The sequence below is a fragment of the Mauremys mutica genome, chromosome 11, assembly GCF_020497125.1.
Source record: "Mauremys mutica isolate MM-2020 ecotype Southern chromosome 11, ASM2049712v1, whole genome shotgun sequence".
Lineage (NCBI taxonomy): Eukaryota > Metazoa > Chordata > Testudines > Geoemydidae > Mauremys > Mauremys mutica.
Genome location: NC_059082.1, coordinates 46,843,287 through 46,851,498, shown reverse-complemented (window position 1 = coordinate 46,851,498; position 8,212 = coordinate 46,843,287). Strand labels below are relative to the sequence as shown.

Here is an 8,212-nt window from a genome sequence, read left to right as displayed (position 1 = left end):
TGTGTGCATTGAGAGGGGTTGGAAGGGATCAGTTCTTGGCCCTGTGCTATTTACCATTTTTATCAATGGCCTGGAAGACAACACAAACTCATCCCTGATACAGCTTGCAGACTGGGGGAGTGGCAAATAGTGAAGAGGATGGGTCACTGATTCAGAGCGAGCTGGATCACTTGGTAAGCTGGGCGCAAGCAAACAGTATGTGCTTTACTACGGCCAAATGTAAATGCATCCATCTAGGAACAAAGAACGCAGGCCACACTTACATGGTGGTGGACTCCATCCTGGGAAGCAGAGACTCTGAAAAGGGCTTGGAGGTCATGGTGGATAATCAGCTGAATGAGACTCGAAGCGAAATGCTGGGGCCAAAAGGACTAATGCCATCCTGGGATGTACAAACCGGGCAATCTCCAGTTGTTAGAGAGGTTATTTTCCCTCTGTATTTGGCACTGGTGCGACCGCTGCTGGAATCCTGTGTCCAGGTCCGGTGCCCACAATTGGAGAGGGATCAGAGAAGAGCCACAAGAGTGATGAAAGGATTGGAGAACATGCCATATTGATAGAATCATGGAGCTCAATCTGTTTACACGGAGAATAAATATTGAATAATGGGCTGTTCAGTCTAGTAGACAAAGGCTTCACCGCCTCCTGGGGCCTCACCTCTGAGTCTTCAGCACCCCTGCCTCATTCCATGAGCTCCCCTCAGTGAGTTCTCTCAAACTGGACACCTGGGGACTTGAACAGCCAAAGGGAGCAATGCACACCCGACCTCTTGAGACTGAAGCCCAAAGATCTGCGCAGTGCAGGTGCACCGGCAGATGAGGTTGTGGACAGCAGATCGGGGGCAGGAGGGAGACCAACATCGGAGACTCAGAAGGGGAGTCACCCAGAGACCTCTCAAAGGTGGAACTCCGGGAAGCCCAACCCAGGGGTGCCCGTGAACGTCGGGGCACGCTGACCCCCCTCATGGGACTTGAAATGTAATTACTGTGGCCAAAAGGGACACAAGGTGGCGCAATGCCTGAAGATGAAGGAAATGGCGGCCAAGCAGAACCCGTGGGGTGTCAACTGGGTGGAAGCCCACCGAGAGGGGGCACTGCCGGTCCAGTGGGCCGCAGTTGCTAGGGCTGTGCCAGGGGGAGGGGACCATCAGGCCAGGTCAGCTCCAGAACACCCATACTCAATCCACTGGGTGAGCGGGGGACAGGCCCTGGGGGGACAATCACCCCATCATCCCCATTGAGGTGGGGGGAAGACATGTCCAGGGGTTCTGGGACACGAGTGCAGAAGTGACGCTGGTGCAGTCCAAGGTGATGGACCCAGACCAGCTAGTGCCCGATGCCTACATGACCCTGTTTGGGCCCCCCCGCCAAGGTGCCTGTAGCAAAGATACACCTGAAATGGGGGGCTAAGAAGGGACCCAAAGAGTTTGGGGTGCATGATCACCTGCCTACCGAGGTCCTAATGGGTAATGACTTGGAGAACTGGCCAGATGGCACTCAGAGTGCCCTGGTCCTTACCCGGAGCCAGAGTCAGCGAGGGATGCGGGACCTCCCGAAATGGAGGACCGAAGCACCAAGGGTAGGGATCAACAGGGCTGGGCCAGAGCCTCTGTCCGAAGGTGGGGAAACTGAGGCACCGCCAACCAGTGCTGTACCTTCAAAGACAGCAGCTGAATTCCAGACAGAGCTGCAGGAGGATCCCTATTTAGAGAAGCTGAGGGCCCTTGCTGGCCACGGCGGTGCACAGTCCCGGGGGGAGGCCCGCTGGGAGATATTCCTGTGGGAGAAGGGATTCCTGTACCGGGAATGGCCTGGCCAGGGCCGGCTCCAGACCCCAGCGCAGCAAGCACGCGCGTGGGGCGGCATTTGCCGGCAGGGGTGGCAGGCTGGGCCGGTGGACCTGCCGCAGTCATGCCTACGGGAGGTCCACCGGAGCCCCGGGACGCCGGACCTGCTGCAGGCATGACTGTGGAGGGGGCGCTCCTCCCGCGGCTCGGCTGGACCTCCCGCAGGCATGACTGCAGATGGTTTGCTGGTCGCACGGCTCGGCTGGACCTCCCGCAGGCATGACTGCGGAAGCTCCACTGGAGCCGCCGGACCAGCCAACCATCCGCAGCTGCAGGAGGTCCAGCCGAGCCGCGCGACCAGCGGACCCTCCGCAGTCATGCCCGCTGGAGGTCCGCTGCTCCCGGGGCTCCGGGGCGTCTCCCGCGCATGACTGCTTGGGGCGGCCGAATATGTAGAGCCGCCCCTGTCTCCAAGGTTCCCCCTGCCCCGAATTAACTAATAATTCCCCATGTGGAACCCTATCAAATGCCCTACTGAAATCGAGGTAAATTAGATCCACTGTGTTTCCTTTGTCTAAAAAAATCTGTTACCTTCTCAAAGAAGGAGATCAGGTTGGCTTGGCACGATCTACCTTTTGTAAAACCATGTTGTATTTTGTCCCAATTACCATTTGACCTCAATGTCCTTAACTACTTTCTCCTTCAATTTTTTTCCAAGACCTTACTTACTACAGATGGCAAACTAACAGGCCTATAGTTACTCGGATCACTTTTTTTCCCTTTCTTAAAAATAGGAACTACGTTAGCAATTCTCCAGTCATACGGTACAACCCCTGAATTTACTGATTCATTAAAAATTCTTGTTAATGGGCTTGCAATTTCATGGGCCAGTTCCTTTAATATTCTTGGATGAAGATTATCTGGGCCCTCTGATTTTGTCCCATTAAGATGTTTGAGTTTGGCTTCTACCTCAGATGTGGTAATATCTACCTCCATATTCTCATTCCCATTTGTCATCCTACCATTATCCCTAAGATCCTCATTAGCCTTATTAAAGACTGAGGCAAAGTATTTGTTTAGATATTGGGCCATGCCTAGATTATCCTTAACCTCTATTCCATCCTCAGTGTTTAGCGGTCCCACTATTTCTTTCTTTGTTTTCTTCTTATTTATATGGCTATAGAACCTTTTATGACTGGTTTTAATTCCCTTTGCAAGGTCCAACTCTACATGGCTTTTGGCCTTTCTCACTTCATCCCTACATGTTCTGACCTCAATAAAGTAGCTTCCCTTGCTAATCCCGCCCATCTTCCACACCTTGTAGGCTTTCTGCTTTATCTTAATCACCTCTCTGAGATGCTTGCTCATCTAGCTTGGTCTACAACTCCTGCCTATGATTTTTTTCCCCTTTCTTGGGATGCAGGCTTCTGATAGTTTCTGCAACTTTGACTTGAAGTAATTCCAGGCCTCCTCCACCTTTAGATCCACAAGTTCTTCAGTCCAATCCACTTCCCTAACTAATTTCCTTAATTCTTTAAAGTCAGCCCTTTTGAAATAAAAAACCCTAGTCCCAGATCTATTTTTGTTTATCCTTCCATTTAGTTTGAACGGAATTAGCTCATGATCACTCGAAGCAAGATTGTCCCCTACAACCATTTCTTCTACGAGGTCCTCACTACTCACCAAAACCAAATCTAAAATGGCATCCCCTCTTGTTGGTTCTTCAACTACTTGGTGAAGAAATCCATCAACTATCCCATCCAGAAAAATCTGAGCCCTATTATTATTACTGGCACTTGTCCTCCAGTCTATATCTGGGAAGTTAAAGTCTCCCATGATCACACAATCCCCATTAGTGTTTACTTCATTAAAAACATTAAAGACGTCTCTATACATATCCAAATCAGATCCCGGCGGTCTGTAGCACACCCCAAGCACTATCTCAGGGGAGGCTCTAATAGCTTTCTTTCCCAATGTGATGAGTAAAGACATTTCTTTCCCTGGGTAGTGTGATTCAGTTTTTCCTCTTCTCCTTCTGTGCCAGCAATGAGCTTTGCCTCCTGCCTGTGACGGCCTACGATCGCTTTGTGGCCATCTGCAACCCATTGCTTTATTATGTCATCCTGTCCAAGACAGTCTGCTTCCAGCTGGTGGCTGGCTCTTCCCTAAGCGCCTGTGTCAATGCCAATGTGCATATGTGTACTGAATTCAGTCTGTCCTTCGGCCACTCCAGTGCCCTCGGTCATTTCTTCTGCGATATTCACCCACTCCAAGAAATCTCCTGCTCTGACTTTCGTATCAATAAGCGAGTGCATTTAATCTTTGCAGCCATTGAAACAATAGGCACCGTTTTCACCCTCCTCATCTCCTTCATTTACATCATCTTTGCCATCCTGAAGATCCACTCCATGGCAGGAAGGCACAAAGTCTTCTCCACCTGCGCCTCCCACCTGACTGTCATTTCCTTCTTATATGGGACCCTGATCTTTACATATTTACGACCCTCATCTGGCACTCCATGGACTGGGAGAAAATGGTGGCCATGTCCGATGCCCTTGTGATCCCCATGATGAACCCCCTGATCTACAAGGGGACCCCTTGTTCCCCTGAGGAACAAGGAGGTGAAGGACGCCCTGAGGAGGACAATACACCAGAAAATTATTCCTTGCTGTATGTAAATATGGGGACTGGTTTTTCTGATCAGTACTGGAGTGCAGATATGAGCTAGTTCTCGCTCATTAAGTCATTGTGCAGACATTTCTGTCATCATGTGACTTACAGGAGAAAACAACATGGAAATGGAACTTGAGCCCGATAATGAAGGAAGGCGCCATTTCCCTTGAAAAACAGTGTCCAGTAACTGTGTTACAGCTTCTCCTTTATGCACTGATATGTGATTTCTGCAATATAGGCATCTCCCCCTGCTTGTTCCACTACCTTTTGAACTATGTTGGTTGACTTAGCAGCTGATATAAAGAGGAGATGCTCAGACTGTAATTATTTCCATTTGTCACTGCTCTTATCTCAGTTCGCATAGCCCCCTCCCCACTCCAATCACTGTACAATTAAATAAAGGGAGCTGCACATGGAGAAGTGTTTTTATAGATAGATAGTCAGACAGATGGTTCTGTTCGGGGACGCACAGGTAGACACTAGACAGACGGATGTTTTTCTGTGGGGCTAGGTAGACATGGTTATGTCTGGGGTTAGATAGACAGAAATAGGTCATTAGACACTGTGGCAAAGTACCTGCTTCTCCTCGGCTGGCTCAGTCCCTTTTTTGCCTTGGAGACACAGGCTTGGGCAAAGCAAGGACCTTCCTGGCCACGCAGGGTCTGGCTGATCCTTTTCTCAGTCAGTCCCTTGCTGTTTTTTATCCCCTTCTGGGGACAGAGTGCAGTCTTCCTTACTGGAAGAGTTCAGAGTCTTGCTGCACCTACTCGCTGGCAGCTTCTCTGCTTCTCTCTCTCCCCCCTCCCTGCTTCCCTGCCAGGGAGGGTTTAAAAAGGTCTCCAGCAATTGGGGCCAGCTGATCCTAATTAGTTCCCTGGTAACCCCTGTTCCAGCTGAACCTAATTTCTCCTTGGCTATCTCCCCTCAATGGATAGGGAGAGGCCTTTTAACCCCTCTGGGACTAATTACTACCCCCTCCCTTGGTAGCCATTTGTCCTGGGTTTGCCATAACACACACAGGAGAAAGGAAGGATGCCAGAGGTTATTGCACTCGCCTAAGACTTGAGGGGTCCGAGTTTAAATTCTGCCTCCACTGCAGACTTCCTTTGTGATCTTGAGCAAATCACTTAGGGCCAGATTTTTTAGAGGGATTTCAGTTCCTAATTCCCATTGAAATCAATGGGATTTATGTGGCCGAAATACCTTTAAAAAACCTGGGTTTAGTCTCCCTTTGCCTGTGTTTGTCTCTTGTAATATGGAGGTAAGAGAAGGAGTGTTGTAAGCAAGAGACAAGAAGTGATTCTTCTGTCCTACGCTGCGCTGCTTAGGCCTCAACAGGAGTACTAGGTCCAGTTTTGGGCACCGCTTTTCAGGAAAGATGTGGCTCAATTGCAGAGAAGAGCGACAAAAACGCGAATCCCCAATCTGGCTTCTATGCATAGGGAAAGGCAGGAGGCTCCACATGCTGCCCGTGCCCCAAGCACCGCCCCTGCAGCTCCCATTGGCTGGGAACCAAAGCCAATGGGAGCTTCAGGGGTAGTGCCTGCAGACAGGGTGGTTTTCTCACCCTTGGTCTAAGGCCACACAGTGTTCGCAGTTACATGGCCCATGATGCCAACCACCATCACTCCCTTGTTAAATCTTCAAACAAGCCCCTTCGTGCTTCCTCCCATTCTGCCCCCCACACTCGGGAGGAGCTTCCAGCAGGGATAGGGGTCGCTGCCCACGTTCTCCACCACTTGTGATCTGTGTCGGTTGGCCCACCGAGCCGCTAGGGGGCGGAGGGGAGCTACTGCCCCACTGGTTTTCCTGGGTCACGCCTCTGTCACTGGGGAATTAGCGGAGGGAGGGGCGCAGGCAAGAGTCTGCAGCGTGCCCCTCAGGCAGGGAAGCTCCAGCAATGGCCTATAGTATGCTATCGGGATTTTGCTACCCAAGGTGGGTAGGCCAGGCTAGGGTAACGCAGGCCCACCCAACTACACTGCGTTCCAACCCAGGGCCCTGACAGTGGTGGGGGCGATGGTCCCGCCACTGGGTCAGCGGGGGTCCTTCCGCAACATGCTGACCAAATAGACTCACCACACTGTGCAGTTCTGTCCCTGGGCTCCTTCCAACTCAGTCCCTTGTGCGAGTCCCTCCGGTCATTCCAGCTCGTCTGGGTATTCTGCTGCTGGCAGCTCCAGCTCCCCCTCCGCCTCAGGTTCCTCCAGCTCCTCCAGGTACTCGGCAGTGGGCAGCCCTGGCAGCCCCTGTCCTTCCTCCAGGTCAGGTTTCTCCTGGTCCAGGGCCTCTGCGGGACCAGCATCAGTGTCTGAAGGGAGCAGTCTGCGTCTGCCTCCCTCCCTGGTGCTGCCCTGACTGGGCTAGGGGCCCCGCCCTTTGTACTTCCTGTTCCACCCCTCCCCTTCCGGGGGGGTGGAGTAAGCTTGGTCTGGCCCCATCCCCTCAGGCTGAGAGACTGGCTCTTTACCCTCAGGTTCAGAGGGAAGCCACCCTGGCTCCCTACAGGAATGAATGGTTATGAAAACCAATGCCCCAGTAAGAGAAAAAAGATTCTCCCAATCCCAAGGGACCAAGCCCCAGATCCAGGTCAATAGTCAAATGACATCTTACCCACAAATCACGCTGTTGCCAAGCCATTAGAATCTAAAAGTTTATTCATAACAAGAAGTAACTATAGATGAGAGCTAAAATGACTAACTGTAAGTAATGGCAAAGTTCTTGGTTCAGGCTTGTAGCAGTGATGGACTAAACTGCAGTTTTAAATCAAGTCTCTGGAGTATGTTCACAGCTGGGATTGGTCGTTCAGTCCTTTGTTCAGAGCTTCAGTTTGTAGCAAGGTTTCTCCAGAGCTTAGAAGCAGGATTGAAGACCAAAATGGAGAGGTTTCCAGGGCCTTTTATATTCTCTCTCTCTTGTGGGCAGAAAGCCCTTGGTTCTCCTATGCAAAATCACAGCAACAAGATGGAGTTTGGCATCACATAGGCAAGTCTCAAGACCATGCATGACTCAGTTCTTTACAGGGTAACGCCATTGTTTACATGTTAGTTGGAACGTTCCCGGGAAACTCAGATGTGGATTGGCATCTCCCAAAGCTCATTGTCAGCTAAGTGTTTCTTGATTGGGCACTTACTTTCTCAAGAAGCTGACCAAATGCTTCACTGAGGGTACTTAGAATCAAAACACATTGAGCTACAAGTACATAACCAATATTAATAACTTCAACTACAAAAATGATACATGCATAGAGATTGCATAATCCTAACCAGTAAATCACAACCTTTCCATAAGCACCTTACTGGACCTCCTTTGTACAAGATTTGATGCAACTATAGGACCTTGGTTGCAACAGTGATCTATACGGTCACAGGTCATGTCAATAGTGTCAGAAGGGGAAAAGCCCCATGTCCCATTCCCCAGCCCCCTGAGCCAGCACCCCCTATATTGGACAGGCCTCGTCTCCCATTCCCCACCATTCCCCACACCCCCCACCACCCCGAGACAGCCAGTCCCCGCCCCGGGGCTGGATGAGAGCTGGCACCCTCTAGAGGGGAAAGGACATGGATTTCGTTTCCTGACCCTCTGAGCACCTTGGGCCGGATCAGAGTTGGGGCCCCCTAGCCAGGAAAGCCTCCATACCCCATTCCTTGAGCCAGCCAGTCCCCTCAGACTTAGAGTAATCATATAGCACTCAAGAGCTATCGACACAGCATGGGGGAGACGGATAGAATGTACATTAAAAAAAAATCTCAG

The 8,212-nt window shown here is 50.9% G+C and overlaps 1 long non-coding RNA gene across 1 annotated transcript; it reads right to left on the bottom strand.

The window, feature by feature from the left end:
• Positions 1-356: 356 nt before the first annotated feature.
• Positions 357-7,112, bottom strand: LOC123344487. Its single transcript, XR_006572567.1, has 3 exons — positions 7,073-7,112; positions 6,539-6,749; positions 357-576 (listed from the first exon to the last, which is right to left on the bottom strand). It is a non-coding gene; the product is annotated as an uncharacterized LOC123344487 (long non-coding RNA).
• Positions 7,113-8,212: the final 1,100 nt, after the last annotated feature.